We start from the raw sequence: 27,698 nt of genomic DNA, 5'->3' as shown, positions 1-27,698 counted from the left end.
TCATCCCTGCCGCTTCGCACTCGGCTGCGAACCGCCCCAGTGCCTGCTGGAGATCCCAAGCCCACATTTGTAAATAGGGGTTCGGTTGAGAGACGTTCAGCTGGGAGATTGGACATTTTTTGCACATTGAGGGGGGCTCTCAACCTTCTACATCTTACACAGTGGTGTATAACAGAGCTCACTCTCTTTCTGCCGCCCACGATCCACCAGCAAGCTACGCGGACAGCCCCCTCTGTGAAGAGCCGGCCTTGGTGGAGGGTCTTTTCATGACAATGCTTCACAATGAGGGTTGCAACGTAATGTGTGCCAGAAATAATGAGTGGGTGCTTTTCTGTTTGACTTAGATTTGCTTCAGCAATGCGGCCACCCACCCTAAGCAAACCTTGGTTGTCTAAGAAGGGGTCCAGATTTTTGATGGGACTGCCCTTAGGAATCTCCTGTTGCCCACCAATGCACCTGATCTCCTCAGAGTATGCCTCTCCCTGCACAGCTCGGATGACACTGTTCTTGGCTTTCTCAAACTCTTTCACTGTGACTCCAGTTCCACAATGGTGCCAACCTTTACAAGAACCGTCTTTATTTGTGGTTGATCTAAAAGCATGAACAATGTGCAACAGAAGAGCCATAGCGCGAAGCAGGGAACTCCAATGAGAAAACCTAGTGAATCTTTGGGCACCAAGTAGATTTGTCCTGATTGCGATTTTCAGAGTGGAGACCTGGGGTCTGATGTCCGTGTCCGAACTGGGTTCGACAAGGTCATAGGTGTCTTGAAGATGACTTTGATTGTCTTTCAGCAGGAATTTGGGGCCAATGAACCAGTTAGTGAGCGCAAGTTGATGTGCAGGAACAAACCGTGTCGCAAGATCTGCTGGGTTCTGGTTAGTGGGGACGTAATGCCACTGACTTGCTTGTGAAGACCTCCTAATTCGAGTTACACGATTACTAACATAGACATAAAAGCGCCTGGTCTCATTATAGATATATTCCAGGACAACTTTACTGTCTGTATAGAAATGAGTGCTATTCAGCTGAACGTCCAGTTCTCCTGTCACCAAATCAGCCAGCTCTACTGCTAGCACAGCAGCACAAAGTTCCAATCTTGAAATAGTTTGTTCAGGGCGTGGTGTTAGCTTTGCTTTCCCCATGACAAAACCAATTTCACAGTTCTTGTCTGCATCAGTTACCTTCAAATAAGCCACTGCTGCAATGGCTTTAGTTGATGTGTCACAGAAAATGTACAATCCTCTGAGTGCTGCTTCTGTTGGTGAGATGTTGGTGTACGTTCTGGTGATCGAGAGGTTGGACAGTGCACTCAGTGACTCTCTCCAAAGAATCCATGACTCTTTCCTTTCTGGGGGCAGCGGAGTATCCCAGTCACTGTTATCTGCAGCAAGCTCCCTGAGGATGGATTTGCCCTGGATTGTGACAGGCGCTACGAAGCCTAGGGGATCATAGAGACTGTTTATGGTGGACAAGACACCGCGTCGAGTGAAGGGTTTTGTCTCTTCAGACACGTTGAAGGTGAACCAGTCTCTCTTCAGGTCCCAGAGAAGACCTAAACTACACTGCATTGGCAGTACATCTGCTTCAAGATCTAAGTCTTTGAGATCTTTTGCATGATCTTGGGATGGGAAAGCTTCAAGTATCTCTTTTCTGTTAGCTGTGATCTTGTGCAACCTCAGGTTCGACTTCGCAAGGATGTCACGCATCTTCCGCAACAGGGTCACAGCCATTTCCACAGTAGGAAGGGATTTAAGGCCATCATCGACGTAAAAATCACATGTCACAAACTGCTTAACCCCTTGGGACCGGCGATCCCGCCGGCGGGATCTGACAGAAATTTCGCAAAACCGTTTAAATAACTCCGCGAGTTTTTGTCATATACACATTTTAAAAATACTCTCAGAAACCTTGGACGGTCTACTTTTCAAATATATATAGGTAGAAACTAAATATATTTTTACAGCTTCGTGATACGAATTGAAAGAACAAGAGTGACTGACTTAAGCGTCTGCGTCTCGAAGCGGCTCTGATCGCCCACCCACTTGCAAATCGCGCTATTCGCATGATAATAACATGATAATCCGACAGTTAGTATTGGGTAAAGAAATATGTGAATACGCCCATTGTGACCGAAATAAACAAGAGCACATGTCTGGGTAGTGTTTACACTGATCGGCTACAATATAGCACACGGATACGTCTCTGCCGCTGAAGCTTTGCGCCAGTGTTGCCACTTTCAGCAGCGAAGCTCATACCTGTGTTCATAGCTCAGTGGGCTAAGCCTATGTGCCTGCAATCACGTGGTCGCCGATTCAAACGCAGCGTATTTAGAACGTGAATAGCGATCTTCCGCTGAGAGCGGTCCTACACGCTCCCGACGCAAGTAAAACAAAGAAAGATGACACGATTTGCTTTTTTGCCTATTTAACCTAATTTTAAAACCTTTAATACTTCTGACAATGGAAGTTTTGAAAAGAAGACAGATAACGGATTTAGTCAGTGTTTTTTTCATGATTCTACATAATGATTTCAGCGAGATATAAACTGAAATACATGAGAAAGATACGCGGTCGATGATGCCCTCGTCCCCAGAGCGTCAATAATAGTCACTGCATCATATTTATCGCTTTCTATATTTATATAGTCACAGTTTTTCATTTTTAATTCCATCTATCAATAAACTGTGAAAGGGATTTTATTGTTGCTACTTTTCTTGCGTTTCAAACTGCCTTTCCAAAGTGATGGGTGTGGGGTGCAGTGACATTCCAGACTGATGGGCCATTGACAGTATGCAAACTACTACAGGTGTGAGGACACCTATCTCATCAATATTCATTGTGAAGACCACTGACTTTGAGAAAAAGAGTGTCACTCTAAAGTTCTAACACTTTAGTAATCAAACCATATAAAATTTCTGAATGTCACTTTCACCTATGTGTAGCCAACCCCTGTGTCTATAAGCTTCAGAGCTCAAAAGTCTTACCTAGAAATGTCTATAATGTGATTTTTTACAATTTCTCAGCATGTCTGAAAATAGGTTTTTGAAAAGTATATGTTTAAAGTTGATTTTAACAAAAAATAGAATAATAACATTCTAAGAGGTCTCAGATTATTGGTGCTGAGTTTGTGCTGAATAAAAGCAAATGTATCACTTTGGGATAAATGTTTTTTAGATAGGTGAAATATTTTAAAATGTCAAGGCATGTCAGACTACCTCGAAAGTGGAAAAAAGGCCTCAGGCCCCAGGGGGTTAACGTCTAGGTCGGATTCTGTCTCGCAACACTGGACAGACTGTTGTAGGCTAAATATCGCTACCGCAGGGGAAGGGCTGTTGCCGAAGAAATGGACTCTCATCTGATATTTAATGATGTCGTTGCAGAGGTTGTTGTCGCGGAACCACAGAAATCGAAAGAAGTTCCTGTCTTTTTCCTGCACGTAGAAACAATAAAACATTTGCTCAATGTCAGCTGTAAAGGCTACTGCTTCCTTTCTGAAGCGCATGAGGACGCCAAGGAGTGAGTTGTTGAGGTCTGGACCTTTTAGCAAGACATTATTAAGTGACAGTCCATTGTATTGTGCACTACTATCAAACACAACCCTGATCTGTTTCGGCTTTTTGGGGTGATAAACCCCGAACAATGGCAAGTACCACCTCTCTTCGTCCTCCTTTAGAGGAGGAGCAATTTCAGCATGACCATTTTGGAAGATCTTTTCCATGAAGGCTATAAAATGATCTCTCATTTCTGGTTTTTGGTCAAAGTTGCGGATCAGAAACATGAGCCGATTCATAGCCTGCGGCCTGTTGTTGGGAAGCCTTGGGCGTGGTGACTTGAAGGGCAGCGGAGCTGTCCACCTATTGTTTACATCCTTTTTCATCCCTTCTTTCATTATTTTCATGAAGGCATTGTCTTCAATGGAAAGGGAGACGTGATAGTCATTTTTTGTTTGTTCAAACACACAACATCCAAGGTTGTCTGCTTCACAACTATTTCTGTCACTGGATTGTGGTGTGTTAGCGTAGGGAATTTGGATCCCAAAGGGTTTCTCCTTTATATTGAACAGATATGGGCAAGGCTTGAAAAGCGTTGGTCGACCTCTCTCTGTTACGTTTGTGTGGAAAGCATTTACCGTAATAGTTTTATGAACACCACCCAAACATACATTTCCCACTATAACCCACCCCAAATCTAATTTTTGTGCAAAAGGTTCTTCATGGGGGCCACTTGTCTGTTTGTGCACTTTGTGAACCCTGACGACGTCCCGTCCAAGCAGCATTAGTGTGTGGGCATTTGGGTCAGGTTCTGGGATGAGATGCATGATCTTCTTTAAATGAGGATGAGGGAGTGCTGCGTCAGGCGTTGGTATCTCCTCCTTGTTATTGGGGATGTCATTGCACTCTATCAGACTGGGCAGGGGGATGTGCACTGTCCCATCTAGAGACTCTACTACATAACTGGTGGCTCTTCTACCCATTGTCTCTTTAAGGCCAGCACATGTTCTTAGTGAGTAGGGAGAACTAGGACCATTTTCGTTGAACATTTCAAAAAACTCTGACCGGACAAGAGACCGATTGCTCTGCTCATCATGAATAGCATACAGCTTGATTGCCTGGTCTGGGTGGCCTGCTGGGTATACCTTTACAAGGCAGATTTTAGAACATGACCTGCTAGCTAGGTTACCACCGCAGACTTGAGTGCATTTGGAAGTGACTGCACTTGGCAAGGTGATACCCTGCTCCCCGCCATGCTCTACATCGGAGTCAGCTTCTTTGCTCCAGGGAGCTGGGCCAGGGTGGAGAGCTGTGTTGTGATTTTCATTGCCGCATTCAGAGCATTGCACTTTGGCCTTACAATGTTTAGCAAAATGTGTCGACGAGGCGCAGCATCTAAAGCAAATGTTGTTCTCTTTCAGAAGTGTTCTGCGTTCTCCGATGGGCTTCTCACGAAAGGCTCTGCATTTTAGAAGGGCATGAGGTTTTTTGTGTACTGGGCACAATTTATTACAATCATCTGACCTTTTTGAATTCCCTTGTGACTCATAGCTGGGGTTCAAAAATACTTCTGTTTTGTGTACTGACACTTCTCTCTGTCTGTTAAACTTCCAGAAAGGTTTTTCAGGTGTGGGTGCAGTGTCAGCATGAGAGGCAAATTTAAAGCTTGGATCATTTCTATTATTAGCCTCTCGGTTAACAAAGTCTACAAGAACGCTAAACGGGGGAAAAGAGACCTGGTAATCACGTTTGTAAATTGCACCAACTGAAACCCACTTTTCTTGTAAGTAAAAGGGGAGTTTTTGCACAATTGGGTTTACACCCCTGGCAGAGTCTAGGAAAGAGAGGCCAGGGAGGTCTCCCTCCCTTTTGAAACTCTGGAGCTCCATCAGCACATCACCGAATTTTCTCAGCTTCACGTAATCTGTTTGTGATCTTTGGAAAGTTGTCGAGCCGCTTAAACAGAGCATCCTCAACTGCCTCTGCAGAGCCATAGCATTGGTCGAGTCTCTCCCAGATCATTTTTAGCCCAGCATCTGGATGATTGATGTGTATAGCTCTGATTTGTTCAACATGCTCCCCAGATTCTTTACCAAGCCACTTACAAAGTAAATCCATCTCCTCACTTGCAGACAGATCCCCTTACTGCATTCTCAAATGAGTGTTTCCAGGCTCTGTAGTTCTGTGGCCTGTCGTTGAACTGTAGGAGGCCTGCTGTTACGATTTCCCGACGGGCAAGGTATCTGACAAATTCGCTGATATTTCCGTCACCGTGGCTTGACGGCCTGGAATTGCAGGCGGGATCATAACAGCTATTTCTTGATTGTTGTTGTGCCCAATCATGATTTCCATTATGGCCAACTGGAAGTGCATAGGGAGGAAGGTGAGATAATGAAGTAGCTGGAATCTGTTGCCGGTACACACTCTGTTTAGAATGAGTTTTTGTATCTAATGTTAATCCACAGTTTACCAAGTTTATGTGTGAGGAATTAATATCACAGGGGGTGTCAACTATGTTAACAGGGAGCTTGTTAAGTCATGACGGCTCTTTGTGCATTTCAGTAGTTACATTTTCTATCACCTTAGTCTGAGCCAGAACATAGCTTTCCGTTCGCAGTGAACTTTCAAGAGAAGGGAGATCTGAATCATGACCATCAATTTGTGATTGAACAGCAGCCTCTAAGACTTCTGCTTCTGCTGCCGCCATAGCTGCATCTTTCTCGCATTGAAGAAGTTCCATAGATGCTTCAATTTGAGCCTTTTCTAGTTTCAGATTTACTTCTTTCTGAGCAAAGGCAAGGCGAGTTTTAGCTGCCTCCGCTTTTGCTCTTGCCCTGGCTGCTGCTGAACCAGTAGAAGGGCATGAAGCCTGAGATCTTGTTTTATATGAATTAGCAGGCATGGTGCCGATGTTAGCTTCTAGTGAGACACTGCTTTGGAAGCTGTACTTAGCTGATACGTCGTGGCACTCCGAAAGTGTCTGCTATTAGCCTGATCTGCGTTACCTTGTCCGTAAGGATGCCGTCGTTTCACTGTTCTGTCCTCTATGCGTGCGGTGCATTCACTGACAGACAGCTAAATGCTTTACTCCACTCAAACCTCTGGATATAGATCGCCAGGTTTATTCGTTGAAGCAAAGGTGAAACTAAAAAGAAAACAGATAAAATAAACAAATTCTGAACCGCATCGACACCCCATATTAATCAACAAAAGGCATGACTAGCGAAAACCATATGCTAAGAAGAAGAAAAAAAAAGGCAAACTAAATTGACTTCTTGCAAGCAATTAATATACATACTAAACTTAAAAATAAATAAATAAACACATGAAAGCAAGAGTACTAGTACATGTGCATTTCCTCTGTACATACCAACGATGCAACCTTAACAAGATGTATGCTGGAGTGGCTAACGATGTGACCTGCCGAGACGTCTTTCTCCATGACTGCGTCGTTCACTTCCTGGATAAAGTTTTCGTTTCAAAACTAACAAACTGCTATGTCGGCCAAACTAAAAAAAACAGTAGATGGCGCACTTTCTAATATTTCTCTCCATAAAAATTACAATGAAATGAATGAAATTAAATACATCATTTTTTTATATATAACTCAAACACTACAACTTGTAAAACTAGAACAAAACAGGGACAATAACATTATTAAAACACTACCAGTTACTTTTGTGTTTAGGTGGATTAGGCAAGACTTCAACATCTTTGCAGTAAAGGCTCTGTAATATTTGACTTACGAATATACACTCACCTAAAGGATTATTAGGAACACCCGTTCAATTTCTCATTAATGCAATTATCTAATCAACCAATCACATGGCAGTTGCTTCAATGCATTTAGGGGTGTGGTCCTGGTCAAGACAATCTCCTGAACTCCAAACTGAATGTCAGAATGGGAAAGAAAGGTGATTTAAGCAATTTTGAGTGTGGCATGGTTGTTGGTGCCAGACGGGCCGGTCTGAGTATTTCACAATCTGCTCAGTTACTGGGATTTTCACGCACAACCATTTCTAGGGTTTACAAAGAATGGTGTGCAAAGGGAAAAACATCCAGTATGTGGCAGTCCTGTGGGCGAAAATGCCTTGTTGATGCTAGAGGTCAGAGGAGAATGGTCCGACTGATTCAAGCTGATAGAAGAGCAACTTTGGCTGAAATAACCACTCGTTACAACCGAGGTATGCAGCAAAGCATTTGTGAAGCCACAACACGCACAACCTTGAGGCGGATGGGCTACAACAGCAGAAGACCCTACCGGGTACCACTCATCTCCACTACAAATAGGAAAAAGAGGCTACAATTTGCACGAGCTCACCAAAATTGGACAGTTGAAGACTGGAAAAATGTTGCCTGGTCTGATGAGTCTCGATTTCTGTTGAGACATTCAAATGGTAGAGTCAGAATTTGGCGTAAACAGAATGAGAACATGGATCCATCATGCCTTGTTACCACTGTGCAGGCTGGTGGTGGTGGTGTAATGGTGTGGGGGATGTTTTCTTGGCACACTTTAGGCCCCTTAGTGCCAATTGGGCATCGTTTAAATGCCACGGCCTACCTGAGCATTGTTTCTGACCATGTCCATCCCTTTATGACCACCATGTACCCATCCTCTGATGGCTACTTCCAGCAGGATAATGCACCATGTCACAAAGCTGGAATCATTTCAAATTGGTTTCTTGAACATGACTATGAGTTCACTGTACTACAATGGCCCCAACAGTCACCAGATCTCAACCCAATAGAGCATCTTTGGGATGTGGTGGAACGGGAGCTTCGTGCCCTGGATGTGCATCCCACAAATCTCCATCAACTGCAAGATGCTATCCTATCAATATGGGCCAACATTTCTAAAGAATGCTTTCAGCACCTTGTTGAATCAATGCCACGTAGAATTAAGGCAGTTCTGAAGGCGAAAGGGGGTCAAACACCATATTAGTATGGTGTTCCTAATAATCCTTTAGGTGAGTGTAGATGGTACTGTTAAAGTGCTCATGACTTTGTTCTGTAGAAGCTGCATGTATGCATCAATTATTCTATCATTTAGCCATTTCCCACCTCTAACAATGTCAGTGTCTTCTTTTGAAAGATTGCCTGTTTGATGTGTGACTTTTGTGGGCATATGTATATGTACTGGAAGTGAACACTGCAGTTCACAGTCAGCCGTGCAGGTATGGCATATCTCTGTTGAATAATGTTGTTCTAAAACTGCTTCTTCACTGACACCATAGGACAGAAGACAAAAATGTGCTTTGGAGATTAATTTTGTGACAATATCAAAGGAATATTTTACAATATTATTATCATTCAGGCACCATTCATTGTTTGAATCTATTGTATAAATTGTAGTATATGGATATGTCAGAGAACACAGCAACACAGCTCTTATTGTGTATAAATGTTCTTTAAAAAGTGAAGACAGTTTTAAATGTTGTGGTGCTACACTGCTTTTGGAACTTAAACTAACTAAAATCGATTGAGGAAGATGAGCAATGTTTGCTGTCCTCACTGTCAAAGAGTTGAAACATTTTTGGCACAAAACTGTATTACAGAGATTTGTGCAGACACTCTCGAGAAATCCTTTTTGGGATATTTCTGTTGCTGTTAAAATATATTCTGGCCTATACTGAAACAGAACGTTGTTACATTTTGTGCAACTAAGATGTACATAAATATGAAGATAAAACAAATCACCTGAAAGAAAATTTGCAGACAGTGTTTGTGAAAATAAAACTATCACATTCTTGATATAACTTTCTGAGATTTTATATTGCTGAATAGTGTTGTTAATTTTGATTGATCCAGCATTTAACAATACAGTACATGCATTGTGCAAGTGCTTAGAAGGTGACATGGCTGTAGCATGTTTAAGTCGGCAATAGCATAGATGAAAAGCTTTGGTAGATCTAAGAAAAAATAATATAGGAGCTGCATTGACATCTTCAGTGAAGTCATTATGTGCTGAATCTGGTAATTTAGACGTACATCTTATGCTAGAACTCACTGATTGCTTTTTATATACAACTACACTTTTACTTAAGCAATTAGTTTGCTGTGAAGGGGTTGCTTTTTCATAAAAGTACAATACACCACTTCTTTCGTCTTCCATGTTAGACACTGATTCTAAACAAATATTAAGATCATTAACTCTGATTCTGCAATTACTCTCTTCAAATAATAATGACCAGTAATGTCCATGTCTGGATGATTCCCCTGTATGACATGAAATACATTTTAACCTATAGGTCTGTATTTTGCCATCTACTAAAGGGCACTGTATCAAGGGTGAGGATTTAACTTGGGTACGAATGGGTTTTAATAACCCTGCACGGCACACATAAATGATTAAAATGTCTGGAATACATTTCCAATGTTTCCAACATTTTTCTACTTTGAATTGTCCATGGCATTTCTCACAGCTCCCAAAGTTGTCACCACATTCAACTTTATCCTTAAAGAGTTCAAGCACGGAAGTCGGTTTTTTCCCCACATTGACAAAAATTATAGAATTTGAATCTATTTCTCTAACTGTTACACAATTGCAATTGACACAATTAAGCCTGTATGCTACTGTGACCTCTGTTTTTATGTGCAGTGCATTTATCCATAACATGAAAGGATAAACAAAGTCTAAGGGATCGTTCTGTTGTCCGAAATGCAGGGTTGAGACAGAAGAACAGATTTCTTTAAGGACACATTTTAGATCTGTGGAGCTTATTGTGCACCCTGGATGTAAGATGGCAAACCATAACAAACTAGCTAAATGATCCTGCATTGATGATTTTTGTACAATATGTGATACACTGTAAATTTTAAATATTTCTCTAACTATTGTAATATGTAGAAAACATTGAACAACTGAATTAAACTAACAGTTTTGGTATATGTTTTCAAATTTACAAATGTCTGCTGTTAGTGTAGCCTCTGGGGGATTCTTCACTTGACCGCTTGAGGAATTCTTATTCACAATGCATTTATTATTGAGACTAAAAATATCTGTCTGCTTTGGAGGTGGCTTTTGAAAAGATTTTTTCAGATGTTTCGGAATTTTTTTCTTTTTATTCCATGTCTCCTCTGGCTCCTCTGATGACAGAGGTCTTTTTAGTGCTTTAAGTCGTACCTTTTCACAGAACTCTCTCTCTCTTGCTCTGTATACTGTAAATCATAAAGTTTAATTATACATTCGTCAACTCTCATTTTTTCTTCACTTAAAAACAAGTGTTTTGTATTTTTAAAGGTTACCTCAAATATTGCTGTGGTTTCATTTTCATACCTTTGAATTACTTTATAAGAAGGACAAAATCTCCTCAAATCCCCAGAAAGCAAATTTGACCATAAAGGGATAACAGGGAGAAAATTGCTATATAATTTATCGAGGAGTGTGGGACCAAAATAAAAATTCCTTTGAAAGGATTCTAATTTTGTCTCAGCTTCACATTTCAATCTAATTGATTGAAACCAGTTAAAGAAGGGGGATTTTACTGTATCAAGACCTGGACAACTTTCTTCATTTATGTATGATGTTGTGTCTTTAGGTTCTTGTTGTACATTTAATTTTAGAACTTTAGATTTGATATTTGAAATACTCATCTCTACAGATTGTGTATAGTATTTGCTTCCTAGTACAATGCAAACATCATGCACAATAGAACAAATTTCTTGCATAGAGGATGACTTTATCAGGATGCTGAATATGAACATCCCCACAGTGTATCTCTTATCTTTACCACTGTACTGCTTCTTACAAATTTCACTTGCCTGTCTCATCAGATGGCTTTTGCAGGATCTTACTATACAGAATTTTAAATCTTCCTGTGATGCACAACCACTGACAATTCTCCAACAGCGTAATAAATATGATTCCATGGTATTATTATTAAAAACATTCATTGCAGCCTTTAACACTAGAAAGACTGACTGGGTCAATTGACCCAAATCAAACAAAATCACTGCTATTTCTCGTTGAAGTTCTTGCTACAAAAATCTGAAAAAATCTGACTTTTATTTTTTTATCATTCTTGAACAGAACATGGTAACACAAATGAAGTTGCTGGTGAAATTAGTATTTTACAGCAGTATATACCTAGAAAGACTGACTGGGTCAATTGACGTAATGTCATGCAAATGAATTAGATAACCAAGTCATAATAGCAATAACATAATAGTCATAACACCATCACCGACAGGGCAACTTGAGAGAACAGTCAGCTGTCAAGTCACGGTCGCTTGTAAACGCAACAAAACTGTCACTACCTGTGACATGTGCAAGCGTCCTGTTTGCGGCAAATGCTTGGCCAAAATATGCATGAGCTGTCAAACGAAAGCTAACTGAAGCTAACTTTTTTCAGATTTTTGTAGCAAGAACTTCAATGAGAAATAGCAGTGATTTTGTTTGATTTGGGTCAATTGACCCAGTCAGTCTTTCTAGTGTTAATAAAACAATTGATCTGTACTGGCAGAGTGTTCTTCTGAAACAGTTGTCTTTCATGGTCTCTAACTGCTGTAAGTAAATGTTGTACTGCACTCTGTGTGTGTTCTTCAGAAATCATAAATGCAATTGGTGCCGTAATGTGCTATAATGCTGGGTTACTCACTACGATTTCATAATACAAAATCCGTTTTTTAGTGATGTTTGACTTTATTATCCCTCCAGTTGCATCCCAGAACACAGGAGTACATTTAGCCATTTCATGCCAAAGTCTTATGCCTCCCTCTGTAAAACATATTACTTTAAGTGGTACAGCTTGTATTACCTGAATAAACCCCTTTATACACATAGCATTAGTATGTTTCTGTTCCAGGTTATCTTTTAGAATCTGTAGTGATCTAATCTCATCCAAATCGAGTAAATTTTTCATTTTGTGTTCAGATTTAATTTTTCTTAGTACTGCTGTGCTGGTTCCTATTCCTGATCTGTTTTGAGCTGACAAAAAATCTGGATCTGCGTTTCCTAATGCATTATTATACATTCGGTAAGGTTTTATATTTTCTAATTTCACTGCTATTTCTTCTCGTTCATTACTTCTGAATGGCCGTGCTTTTAGCTTATCACAAGCGTGTATTATCTCCCCACTATAAGTAATTGTAAACTGTAATCTTGTTTCATCTTCTAAGTTTATACAGAAAGCCATTGTGCATGATTTATAAGCACAGTATCCCTGTATTCTTAAAAGAAAGGTATTTCTTTTTCTTACTTTGGCTTGACTTAAAATGTGGTTTTTAAAAACAATTACACAGTAAGGATTAGATTTTTTAATTTTATCAACAAATGTTTTTTGCCAAGTGTACTTTTGAAAGTATTTACCAGCTCTTTTGGCATTTAAGAATGTCCACTCCTCTTGGGTAAGGGTAAAATCTGAGTTTTCTGGGGCAAAGGTTTTAAATTCTCCAAAAGATGCATTTTTTGAAAGAATGCACCTCAAAGTTTCCTCAGAAATGAATTTGTTTTCTTCTCTCATTGGTTCAATGGCACCCTTAGTTAAACTAAGAGCTTCTTTTGGGGGTATTTTTTTGAAATCGTTAAATGCACTGAAATTTTGAAATTGAGACACACAGCTATTACTAGGAAATTGTGTCTTGTAATTCTCTGTTTCAAAGCCATGTCTGGTGTTGTTTACTTCTGTTACGTGGTCCATGTGTACCGTGTCTGTTTTAGGGTCTGTGGGTTCTATGTTTTGTCCTGTTCCATGGTCCATGTGTACCGCGTCTGTTTCAGAGTCTATGAGATCTATATTTTGTCCTGTTCCAAGGTCCTTGTGTATCAGGTCTGCTTCACATTCTGTGTGTTTCATGTCTTGATGCATGTTGCCATGTTCTCCATCTTGTTGAGGTTTCTTTTTGCCCTTTTCCATTTCACTGTGCACTAACAGCTTATGTGTTACATAGTCTTTGTGTTCATTCTCACTTTTCAAAATAAACCCTTTTCTTAAAGTTACAATTTGCAATTTGCATGATGTGGCAGAACAAATATAGCCTACATTCTCAAAATCAAAATATTTATCATTAGAAATGCCTATGCAATCAAAGTGATACCACTGATTGCAAATATCACAAGCGATCATGGGTTGATTCTTTTTATAAGAAGATTTACAAATACAATACTGTTTTGTTGCAAGTGCCTCTGAAGAAAAATCAGTGTCATGTAACTTTTTACCAACTTTCTTTTTGGGTCTCTTATTCCCTACATTTGGTTCCTTTGAAAATTTTTGAATTTCTGTTGTAGAACTTGAACATGTGTCATTGTGTAACCCAAATGTTTGTGTGGATATATTGCTATTTAGTGTTTCAACTAGTTTGTGAATATCGTTCCTGTTTTCATTCCATATTTGACGAAGTAACTTTACACTACGTTTTGCTGCTTCCGGGCGACTAAATGGCCAAGACAGAAACTTAGCAACATCTTTCCAAAATCCATAATCCAGCTCTTTATGCATATTTGACTCCCTAACAGAACATATGGCTTTTGCAATTTCAAAATATTCTAAGGTTGCATGCTTTTTGCCTTTAAATGATTTATGTTTAATGGCTTCCACTTGGACATTGCTTTTACTCGGTGTGCCACCTAACAGTTTTTTTAAAGAATAGTAAAACTTTTTCTGACCTGCACTCCTCCTGCTGTCCTGCCTCTCCTCACCGTAACCTTTCTCACCTGCTCTCCTCCTGCTGTACTGCCTCTCCTCACCTTTCTCACCTGCTCTCCTCCTGCTGTCCTGTCTCTCCTCACCTTTCTCACCTGCTTTCCTCCTGCTGTCCTGTCTCTCCTCACCTTTCTCACCTGCTCTCCTCCTGCTGTCCCACCTCTCCTCACCTTCACCTTTCTCATCTGCTCTCCTCCTGCTGTCCTGTCTCTCCTCACCTTTCTCACCTGCTCTCCTCCTGCTGTCCTGCCTCTCCTCATCTTCACTTTTCTCACCTGCTCTCCTCCTGCTGTCCTGCCTCTCCTCACCTTTCTCACCTGCTCTCCTCCTGCTGTCCTGTCTCTCCTCACCTTTCTCATCTGCTATCCTCCTGCTGTCCTGTCTCTCCTCACCTTTTCACCTGCTCTCCTCCTGCTGTCCTGCCTCTCCTCAACTTCACCTTTCTCACCTGCTCTCCTCCTGCTGTCCTGTCTCTCCTCACCTTTCTCACCTGCTCTCCTCCTGCTGTCCTGTCTCTCCTCACCTTTCTCACCTGCTCTCCTCCTGCTGTCCTGCCTCTCCTCACCTTCACCTTTCTCACCTGCTCTCCTCCTGCTGTCCTGTCTCTCCTCACCTTTCTCACCTGCTCTCCTCCTGCTGTAATGCCTCTCCTCACCTTCACCTTTCTCACCTGCTCTCCTCCTGCTGTCCTGTCTCTCCTCACCTTTCTCACCTGCTCTCCTCCTGCTGTCCTGCCTCTCCTCACCATCACCTTTCTCACCTGCTCTCCTCCTGCTGTCCTGCTTCTCCATGCCTTTAGCTTTACCTTTCTCTTTCACCTGCCTTTTCTTCTTCCTTGCCTGCATCTTTACCTGTTCTACCTTTCGCTGACCTGATATCTGCCCTTTAGGGTAGCAGTGGACTGTGGCATCACCAACTTGGTAAATACATCCCTTACTCCCAGCCTAGAAAAGCATAGTTACATTCAATAAAAAGACAAAAAAAACATCCATTTTCAATGTTCTTTATTCTTCTTAATACAGAAAACAAATTCATTACATCACAAAACTCCAATATTTAACCCATGATTTTATGTTTCAAAACCACATAGACTTTCCAAAAGATATAGATTTTAGAAGTATTATAGCTTTATTGTAAACACCCTTGTTATGTTTGTGCACACGTGCTCACACACACATACGCACACACACAGGCAGGCAGGCAGGCACGCACCCAAGCACGCACAAATCACATAAATAGTAAAAAAGGTAGACACTTACCAGGGTAAGCTCCCTAAATAGGTCTGCTGCAGCACCCTTCGGGATACCCTTTACCATGTTGGACCAGGTGTACACGTTCCTTTGTGTCTTTGCCTTGATCACACCTGTCACAACCACCTTAGGACTATCCCTTGAACATACAGACATTACCCCTGGGGTGAAATGATGTGTCGGTGGCATTGACAGGTGAAGATAGGCTGCAGTCCAGATGAGCTGTGCCAGGATCGGCATTCCTCTGTTGTCACTAAGGTGCACACCATCTCTGCACCACAGGTCAAGAGTCGACTGTGGAAAATGCTCAGAGATGGACATGTATCTCACACCTATGAGAAATGGATTGCTGACACTAGACACATTTTCATTGCTTCAAAAAAACATGCCACATCTATACAAGGAATATTAACATGCTGTTTTAATCTCTGATTTCATGTGCCACTGACAGACTCACTGTACATCAAGAATGTTTACTTTACTCATGTTTACTACTTAGTGCACTTTGTCTCCAATAACTGATTAAGGTACCCTATCATGTGGTGGTAGGTTTTTTGTCATACACAACTCAACATACCCAGTCTGCTTGCAGCACGATGGTATTCCTGTCGCAGTAGGTCCTGGAGGTGATGCTCCACAGTTAGTCGAGTGGGGAAGTCTATCACTATGACCTACAATAAATATAAAAAGCAAAAAATTCAATTCTGTTACAACAGGAAAAAAATAACATTCCTTCACATTATTTCTTGAAATGATTTTTGTTAGCTTTCATATACCTTAGTCCACCTGCTCAACACACACTGGATAAGGCTGGTGAAGTCCCGCCCAGACTGTTCAATGGTGTTACTCTCGGTGATGTTGTTCCCAGGAGCCAAGAGGCACACAAGGTCAGGGGTGTAAGGAATACTTTCACCCTGAACCTCACATCGAAGGACAGAAGCACTTGCCCCTGGAGTGCAACTGTAGCCAAAGGAAAGGCTCCCTTCTGGCATGAGCACGAAGCCATCAACAAGGCTTCTCAGAAGGGAATCGCCCACAACCAGAACAAACTGAAAGAAAAATAAATAAAATAAGTTTGCAAAGCAGCTGATAACATATGTCACTTCAGAACAGCATGTGGCAATGTAAAATATAAATGAAAGGCACAATATGGGTAAATATATGTAAATAATCCGCAATTGCGCGTTGGGGACACTATGTTGCAAACCCAACAAACTTTTTGCTGATGCTTATTTGATATAAATGGCACTTGTTGCTATTCAAGGAGCCTTAGTAGAATGTATCTAACTAGGTTTGAAGCTGACACAATCCTTTAAATTTGTGTTATGCATGTACATTTGACCTATGTAAAATCAGGCCTAATTGCGCGTTGGGGACACTATGTTCCTAACCCAGCAAACTTTTTGCTGACGCTTATTTGATATAAGTGGCACTTGTTGCTATTCAAGGAGCCTTAGTAGAATGTACCTAATTAGGTTTGAAGCTGACACAATCCTTTATTTGTGTTTTATGCATGTACATTTTACCTATGTAAAATCAGGCCTAATTGCGCGTTGGGGGGACTAGGTTGCAAACCCAGCAAACTTTTTGCTGACGCTTATTTGATATAAGTTGCACTTGTTGCTATTCAAGGAGCCTTAGTAGAATGTACCTAACTAGGTTTGAAGCTGACACAATCCTTTAAATTTGTGTTTTATGCATGTACATTTGACCTATGTAAAATCAGGCCTAATTGCGCGTTGGGGACACTATGTTCCTAACCCAGCAAACTTTTTGCTGACGCTTATTTGATATAAGTGGCACTTGTTGCTATTCAAGGAGCCTTAGTAGAATGTACCTAACTAGGTTTGAAGCTGACACAATCCTTTATTTGTGTTTTATGCATGTACATTTGACGTACGTAAAATCAGCCATAATTTCGCGTTGGGGACACTATGTTGCAAACCCAGCAAACTTTTTGCTGACGCTTATTTGATAAAAGTGGCACTTGTTGCTATTCAAGGAGCCTTAGTAGAATGTACCTAACTAGGTTTGAAGCTGACACAATCCTTTATTTGTGTTTTATGCATGTACATTTTACCTATGTAAAATCAGGCCTAATTGCGCGTTGGGGGGACTAGGTTGCAAACCCAGCAAACTTTTTGCTGACGCTTATTTGATATAAATGACACTTGTTGCTATTCAATGAGCCTTAGTAGAATGTACCTAACTAGGTTTGAAGCTGACACAATCCTTTAAATTTGTGTTTTATGCATGTACATTTTACCTATGTAAAATCAGGCCTAATTGCGCGTTGGGGGGGACTAGGTTTCAAATCCAGCAACCGTTTTCCTGACGATTACTTTTATGCAACAACATATGGTATAAATGTTTGTGCAGTTCTCTTACTTTTTTTTATCTTGGATGGTTAAAATTTACTTAATATAAGTAAGGAAAGTGTCACGGTTGCAGGCGGCTCGGGCACGGGAGCGCGGCATGGTGCGCAAAAAAGGGCGGACGACCAACTTGCGGCTCAGGGAACAGAAAGGGTTTATTACAAAAGACAGAAAAACTACAAACACAAAGAAACCAAAAGGACCACGAGGGGTCAAAAACCAAAAAGGGATTAATTAGCAAAATTAAATAACAAAACCTAACTACACAACTAATACAGGGAATCTCAGAAACAAACCATGAAACACAAGCAATACAAATCAACTAACACGCAATCACGAACAACCTAGACATAGACAATGAACCACTAGTGAACTAAACACAGGCAGGAACTTAAATAGGAACACTGAACAGAGTAACGAGGCAGCAGGAGTGAGACAAGCAATTAACCAATTGGGGAAGGTGCAGGACAACGAGCAATCAGGAAAACACACAAGGGCAGGCACAAGAACAGGAAACAGGTGGAACTAATTAACTCAGGGAACTGGGATGGGAAAACTAAGACTGACAAAGAAGGAAACAGCATCTACACTAGGGGAATAACAGACAGGTAGAAACACAAGCAGGGGCACATAGAACTGAACCAAATACAAATCACAGGAACTAGAAAAACTTATACCAAAAAACACTAGGGAATTAAACAGGTAAAAACACAGGCAAGGGCACAAGGAACAAAACCAAAATACAAAAACAGGAGGTGGCAGGATTCAAACACAGGACAGAAGGGTACACAGACAATCAAATGCTCAACACGTTGAGCCATGTGGCTAGACAGATAACTAGGGAGAACAAAGACTAACACAAAGAACAGGATGACCAGCAGCACCTGCTGGTCAAACAGGGAAGGGACACGGAAGGACCACAGCAGGGGCTGACCCTGACAGAAAGCTGTGTAATAAACAAAATAATTTACGTATTTTAGGTATAAAATAAGGTAAATTTATAAGTTTCTCAATCTTTTTATACATTTACTTTTATTTATGATAAAATTTGGCGATGTAAGTATAATATATCACAGCACTTATTATTATTCTGGCACATAATTCACCATTCAATGGATTAATCGCCTATTAAAACCGAACTTTTATTTTGACACAATAAGCCAAGAGTATCTGGCTGCAGGCTCCATCAGGAGGATCTCCACTAGAGGGACGAGAAGGGTCCAGCTGCAGACGCCTGTAGAGTGGAGCTCCACCGGAAATATGTCACCTCCACAGGAAATACGTGATTTTAAGGGGCGTAAAGTGGAGCTCCACAGGAAACACGTGACCAAACTGTGTGTTACAGCGGAATTTCAGTTGTAAAATGTAAAAAAAGTATGTTTTTGTTCATTTATACGCTAGAGAAACTATTATATATACAGGTCCTTCTCAAAAAATTAGCATATTGTGATAAAGTTAATTATTTTCTGTAATGGACTGATAAACATTAGACTTTCATATATGTTAGATTCATTATACACAACTGAAGTAGTTCAAGCCTTTTATTGTTTTAATATTGATGATTTTGGCATACAGCTCACGAAAACCCAAAATTCCTATTTCAAAAAATTAGCATATCATGAAAAGGTTCTCTAAACGAGCTATTAACCGAATCATCTGCATCAACTAATTAACTCTAAACACCTGCAAAAGATTCCTGAGGCTTTTAAAAACTCCCAGCCTGGTTCATTACTCAAAACCGCAATCATGGGTAAGACTGCCGACCTTACTACTGTCCAGAAGGCCATCATTGACACCGTGAAGCAAGAGGGTAAGACACAGAAAGAAATTTCTGAACGAATAGGCTGTTCCCAGAGTGCTGTATCAAGGCACCTCAGTGGGAAGTCTGTGGGAAGGGAAAAGTGTGGCAGAAAACGCTGCACAACGAGAAGAGGTGACCGGACCCTGAGGAAGATTGTGGAGAAGGACCGATTCCAGACCTTGGGGGCCCTGCGGAAGCAGTGGACTGAGTCTGGAGTAGAAACATCCAGAGCCACCGTGTACAGGCGTGTGCAGGAAATGGGCTACAGGTGCCGCATTCCCCAAGTCAAGCCACTTTTGAACCAGAAACAGCGGCAGAGAAGCAGCACTGGACTGTTGCTCAGTGGTCCAAAGTACTTTTTTCGGATGAAAGCAAATTTTGCATGTCATTCGGAAATCAAGGTGCCAGAGTCTGGAGGAAGACTGGGGAGAGGGAAATGCCAAAATGCCTGAAGTCCAGTGTCAAGTACCCACAGTCAGTGATGGTCTGGGGTGCCATGTCAGCTGCTGGTGTTGGTCCACTGTGTTTTATCAAGGGCAGGGTCAATGCAGCTAGCTATCAGGAGATTTTGGAGCACTTCATGCTTCCATCTGCTGAAAAGCTTTATGGAGATGAAGATTTCATTTTTCAGCACGACCTGGCACCTGCTCACAGTGCCAAAACCACTGGTAAATGGTTTACTGACCATGGTATTACTGTGCTCAATTGGCCTGCCAACTCTCCTGACCTGAACCCCATAGAGAATCTGTGGGATATTGTGAAGAGAAAGTTGAGACGCAAGACCCAACACTCTGGATGAGCTTAAGGCCGCTATCGAAGCATCCTGGGCCTCCATAACACCTCAGCAGTGCCACAGGCTGATTGCCTCCATGCCACGCCGCATTGAAGTAGTCATTTCTGCAAAAGGATTCCCGACCAAGTATTGAGTGCATAACTGAACATAATTATTTGACTTTTTTTTGTATTAAAAACACTTTCCTTTTATTGGTCGGATGAAATATGCTAATTTTTTGAGATAGGAATTTTGGGTTTTCATGAGCTGTATGCCAAAATCATCAATATTAAAACAATAAAAGGCTTGAACTACTTCAGTTGTGTGTAATGAATCTAACATATATGAAAGTCTAATGTTTATCAGTCCATTACAGAAAATAATGAACTTTATCACAATATGCTAATTTTTTGAGAAGGACCTGTATATATACACTCACCTAAAGGATTATTAGGAACACCATACTAATACGGATGTTTGACCCCCTTTCGCCTTCAGAACTGCCTTAATTCTACGTGGCATTGATTCAAATATGCTCTATTGGGTTGAGATCTGGTGACTGTGGGGGCCATTTTAGTACAGTGAACTCATTGTCATGTTCAAGAAACGATGATTCGAGCTTTGTGACATGGTGCATTATCCTGCTGGAAGTAGCCATCAGAGGATGGGTACATGGTGGTCATAAAGGGATGGACATGGTCAGAAACAATGCTCAGGTAGACCGTGGCATTTAAACGATGGCCAATTGGCACTAAGGGGCCTAAAGTGTGCCAAGAAAACATCCCCCACACCATTACACCACCACCACCAGCCTGCACAGTGGTAACAAGGCATGATGGATCCATGTTCTCATTCTGTTTACGCCAAATTCTGACAAAAATTGAGACTCATCAGACCAGGCAACATTTTTCCAGTCTTCAACTGTCCAATTTTGGTGAGCTCGTGCAAATTGTAGCCTCTTTTTCCTATTTGTAGTGGAGATGAGTGGTACCTGGTGGGGGTCTTCTGCTGTTGTAGCCCATCCGCCTCAAGGTTGTGCGTGTTGTGGCTTCACAAATGCTTTGCTGCATACCTCGGTTGTAACGAGTGGTTATTTCAGTCAAAGTTGCTCTTCTATCAGCTTGAATCAGTCGGCCCATTCTCCTCTGACCTCTAGCATCAACAAGGCATTTTCGCCGACAGGACTGCCGCATGCTGGATGTTTTTCCCTTTGCACACCATTCTTTGTAAACCCTAGAAATGGTTGTGCGTGAAAATCCCAGTAACTGAGCAGATTGTGAAATACTCAGACCAGCCCGTCTGGCACCAACAACCATGCCACGCTCAAAATTGCTTAAATCACCTTTCTTTCCCATTCTGACATTCAGTTTGGAGTTCAGGAGATTGTCTTGACCAGGACCACACCCCTAAATGCATTGAAGCAACTGCCATGTGATTGGTTGATTAGATAATTGCATTAATGAGAAATTGAACAGGTGTTCCTAATAATCCTTTAGGTGAGTGTATATATATATATATATATATATATATATATATATATCTGGTCTGATCTAGTTTGTGGAATATATATATTGGTCATAAGATGAGCAGTTATAAACATGCCATACATACGCAATTGCTATTATGTTACTTTCCATACACATTACTAATATATATATTGGTCTTGCCTTAACTGTTATAAACATATACTATATACGATTGCTGGAACAGCGCAAATGCGTACGTATTTTATGTGCATTTGCGCTGATATGACAAGAAATTATTGTGCATTTTAACCTGTATATGCTAATTCGTACTTCATTTGCGGTATATAGGTTGAAATGCACGGTATTTTCTTGTCATATCAGCGCAAATGCACATAAAATACGTACGCATTTACACTGTCACAGCAATCGATTGCCGCACGTATCGCTTTTAAAGGTGAATGCGTACTTGCGTACCAGTTATATGCAGCACTGTATGTGTTGTATAAATGATGATCAACATGTAACAATTATATTCAATCAACTGCTAAATTCATTTAGACAGCAACAACAAACAGAATTAAATTAAAAAAAAAAATCAATCAACACACTCATGTGCCAGTAATTTAATCTTTCTCATAACAGACAGCATTAACCCGGAGGCCCCGCTGGTCAACACAGGCATGTAAAAATAATTCCATGTCACGTTTTTCCTGTGGAGCTCCACTTTACGCCCCTTAAAATCACGTATTTCCTGTGGAGGTGACGTATTTCCGGTGGACCTCCACTCGACAGGCGTCTGCAGCTGGACACTCTTGAGAGGGACGGAAACACGTGATCTCCACGAGCGGGTCCGGACATGACGTTACGCAAACTTATGCCATGGAGGCGGTACCACATATCATTTCACACACAGCTCGGACTTTAACTCGACCGAACAGAAAGCGAGTCTTTTAAAGTATATACTTATTTTGGTGATCGATTTTATTAACATTGGAAACGGACGTTAATACTCTTTACTTTGTTGATTTGTTCGCCTCACCGAGTTCCCCTAACATTTCTTGTCATTACCGACACCTATAGTATTTATTGTATTTATTGTACCTGCTTTACTATTGACTACCGATAATGAAGGAAAAAAGTATTGTTCATGGCGTTTCACCTCTGTCGCGACCATTCACACGGACTGTATACCTCAGCCTTATTGTCAAAGTAGTTCGCGTGAGCGTTGCATTTATTAGTAATATTAATTGCAATTCTGTTGTATCTTATTGTACCCTAATGACAGGTCTAGCAAACGTAGTACGGCGTGCTTGAATAAACCTCTTACAACATGACAGCTATACTCAGCTAACCTGTTCCTTTCAAATATTAACTTGTGCGCACACGATAAAACAAATCACTCTATGGGACTTAAGAAGTTCGATATACTTCGTATCAAAAGCCCCTTAACTTAAAAGGAAACTAAGTGCAAACAGACCTTTAAAGCATGACATGAGACATGATATAAAATGTCCCAATAGCTCAATCAACCACACAAGTAACCTTGTAAAGGTTTTACCAAGTTTTTAAAGGTTTTAGCCTAAATATTAATGTATCCATTTGCATAGGGTTGGAAAAGTAACAGCTTTATTATTATCATTTAAACATATAAATATAAAATATAAATTACATAAATAAATAGACGCATTTCCACAAAGATTGGAGTAGCATCTAGAAAAAATTAGTGGAATTGAGTGGAAAAAAAGAATAAAACAAATAATATGATTATTGTAATAAAAATGAGCAACAATATAATTATTAAAGCAAAGTTATTAAAAATGAACTTTAAACAAAGACTAGTGGTGGGCACTGCGACTCATTCCTAAGGCAATAAAAACATAGTGTTGACCCGGAGGTGGTGATTATCTACACAGTTCTTCAGAAATTGTTCCATATCCTCTTTGTATTGAAATACAAAAAGAAAGGGATCGAGGTTGTCCAGGTCATCACTGTGTTTTAGATTGTCAATAGCTTTCTGACGGTCCTACGCATCCATAGCTAGAAACCGCGGTGCAGTCACATGGCCCCGGAACAGTTTTTCATTGGACTGCACCCACAGCATGGCAACATGTAGGTCCCTCGCAACTGCTGGCTCCTATAAAATGCAACAAGAATTTTATAAGCAAGGTGAGACCAAAACATATGACATAGGATCAAATAAATTCTGTACAGCAACTATGCTGTATATCTACTATTATTTTTTATACATTTATTATTATTGTGTTTTCTTTTAATCAATGTGAGCCGTGTATAAATGTGCTTTACAAATAAATCTTAATTACTTTATGTTAGCAATGGATATTATTATTTGGTTTCAGTGGAATCTACATTCAATACTGACCTGACAAACCTCCACCTGTTTTCTTTTTGGCAGCCTGAAGACGGGCATATGATTCCCCTCAATGACAGGCTTAGACTCTTCTGTCCAGTGTGCAAACAATCTTCCCAAGCTTGGGAAAAACAGTTGTGTTAGCTATTGTAACAACACCAAAACCTCAGGGCAATTTTAAATGGAGAAAATAATAGACACCTGTCAAGTTCAAAGTTTTCCATTAACAACACGCACCACCATTTTCGCAAAGTGGGCATGTCAGCCTGTAAAAGAATCATTTAAAAAATGAAAATTCATATTATTTGCAAATTTCCAATTTTGTGATGGCAGGATTACATTTCTACTTTATTTTAAAGCTACTTACTATGGAGTTGTCAAAGGGGGCTTCCAATGCCACATACCAAGCAGACTGCAGAAGAAATATCTTTTAAAATTCAAATCAATTATCCAACATTTATGCCTACAAATGTTAACCAGCATGTCTCACCATCAACATGAAGATTCCACAATCAATTCCCAAGCTTTGAATTGGAAACCCCTGTTGTTATAACAGGAAAAAAAGACAGTGTCAGTAAACTGGCCTTTCTCAACTTGCCACTATGGGTGACTCTTCATTGGTAGTGCAGTCTAGTTCAAGTCTAGGCTTAATCCTTTTCTGCAAAACTGGCCCAATATGTGTGCATACAAGTTAGTACATATACAGTACCTCCAAGTCACAGCCATATCTCTCAGACCATTTTCCAAGTATTATGGTCACAGCAAGCTTCCTGTTAATGAGACACAAAGTTAATATACTTCCATCCAGTGAAGTTTAAACAGCTTTATACAGACAATATGACCAACAGGTCAAAACAAAAGGTGCTTCACATGCTCACAGTGCAATGTAAATGGCAGTTGGTTTAAAACAGAAGAAGTCAGAGTGTCCAGTAACACATATGTAGAAGGGGCGGAGGCCACAGGTAGAACAGCTGGAAGAGGCCCTTGGCATGATATTAAATGTCTTTCCCTATCCGCTCGTCGTATAATTGTCTTTTGACAGAAGGGGCAGTGGTAATGGCCTTCTGCACGGCATGAGAGTCTGCACCTACAGATGCATTTGTCTGTAAAACAGAATTTTTTTTTAATGATGTGGAAATATTAGGTATAGCAAAGTAAATGAAAGTATATATCAAAGAAAGCAAAGTAGAAAGTTTAATGTGTACATTCAATTATATGACAACCTGAGATTACCAAGAGACAAAGTTAAAATATTTGAAATTTAAGAAAGAGGAAATGTATTATTTATACCTTTGAAATGAACGGCATTCTTCATATGTACATCCATATGTCTCTCAATTTTGACCCTCTTTGCCGGCTTAAAAGCTGGACAAAGAGGGCAGTGGAAAAGTTTTTTGCAACAGGTGTTGCATTCTTCCAGAACCGGCTGGGAATAAGCATCCCATATAGATATGTGCATCTAAAATAGTATAATATATAGATAAGTATAATTGTCATATACAGTAATAATTACTTCACTCTGCCTAAAAACACATTACACAGCGCATGTAACATTTGTAAAAGAGCTGCCTAGTTCACTAAAGCTAAACAGATTCGGAACTAAATAAATATTTATACATATACTTTTTTTCTTTTTCAGTAGCAAAATTTGTATGGAATTAATTAGAAACTATAAACTGTCTAACACGGGAGTTTGCGGACACAATCAATCTACGCTTAAGTAACCAATTTAAAGCTAAATTTGGGGGGAAAAAACATTGCCGATACTTCCTAAAACTCCAGTGACTAGAATGCTACCGACAACTTTAGCGAGACGTTTACATCAAATATACATTTTAATAGCAACGAATATCTTTTACTGACGAACATTTTTAAATCATGCAAATTATATAACTGCAATATTTGTTGTTTCTTTTTCTACTCACTTTTTTCTGTCGACGAAGTTATAAACTCTCCCACTAACAAGTCCGAGCTGTGTGTGAAGATCATGTGATAGATGGTACCGCCTCCATGGCGTAAGTTTGCGTAACGTCATGTCCGGACCCGCTTGTGGAGATCACGTGTTTCCGTCCCTCTAGTGGAGATCCTCCTGATGGAGCCTGCAGCCAGACCCTTCTCCAATAAGCGGATATAGCGACCGGAAGTCTCCCTCTTATTCTTGCCAGCTTCACACTGCTTACTCTGAGCACAAATAGGGCAGGATAGGACATACTGTTCAGTCTCCTGTCGCCAACCTGTGGCCTGTACTACGAAGCGGGGTTACTGGCTTATCAGGGTAACTTTGTGAGTAACTTGATGACGTGTGGTGTAACTTTGTGATTAACCCGTACTACGAAAGTTGGGTAGGTTTTAGTTGAGGTATGCTGCCATGGCAATTTACGTTAAGTCTCAAAACTGCTCCGAGCAGTTTTTGTTCTTGGTTAAGTCGAGGTTTCTGCGTAAGCCAGCTCTTTATGAGTACCGCCCCTCCAACTACAATTGACATTGGTGCGCGAATCGTGAGGGGCTCTCTCTGTTAATATGTATGAAATGAAGCAATGGCATATAATATGCATACAATGTATTAATTAATAACTGTTAGACAGAAAGTTATTCTGAAAACCCAAGGGGTGTGCATTGTTCTCTGTTGTCCACTTATCAAAGCACACTTCACTAGATGTGCCTGTCTTGTCTAGTTTTAAAGTTATTAACCCATTCATGTATTGTCCCATTGCACAGTATACGGATACATTTGAACATTTAAAAATTAATTAAAATTCGTATGTAAAGCAATCTGGAAAACAAAGGGGTGTGCAACAGTCGCCATGAGTCCAAAATACTAAACCACCATGTCATTACAGCTGAAAGGACCTATTATATTAGCTATTAACATGATTTGGCACAAATCACGAAATGTTTTGAAGCGGGAAAATCGGTGTGCATCGATGTCTGTGTACTGGACATCACAATTCTGTCATTAAAAACTCCCCACCTTACTTCCGTAAAGTTATTAAAGCCAGAAAACTGAATATGAAATATGAGGCTAACTTAACTGCGGTGACAGGTTCCTAGTCGTTTTCTCACTACACATATGCTTCTGTTTTGTCCTGTTGTAAATCATTTAATTGTTTGTTAAACAATGGCTCACCTTCTATTAAGTGTCATATGAACAGACACCTTTTTATTATTAGCTGTAAAACATAGAAACACGCTATTAAGTTCATGTTTCTCATGTTAACAGAAGGTGGAGCGTTTGATGACTCCGCGACAAAGCTGCACGTAGACTTAACCCCACCAGCCAGATACCGCATTTTAGGATCATGTAATAGACAGGGTTTATTACAGTGATGTGATTGGTTCTGGGAGCAAGTAGCCCCGCCCTTGAGTCTGATTGGTGTAAGTCACGTTGGTACGTGCTATGGGAGTTGAGTTTTCCCACCAAGATATTACAGACCATGCTAGATATTTTCACAAATGACCGACCGTTACATACTGCCTCGTTACATGCAGGCTTGCCCAGGTTATCATCTGTTCTACCAACTCATCACAGCACA

The sequence above is a fragment of the Paramormyrops kingsleyae genome, chromosome 1 (genome assembly GCF_048594095.1).
Source record: "Paramormyrops kingsleyae isolate MSU_618 chromosome 1, PKINGS_0.4, whole genome shotgun sequence".
Taxonomy (NCBI): domain Eukaryota; kingdom Metazoa; phylum Chordata; class Actinopteri; order Osteoglossiformes; family Mormyridae; genus Paramormyrops; species Paramormyrops kingsleyae.
This window is presented reverse-complemented; position numbering follows the sequence as displayed.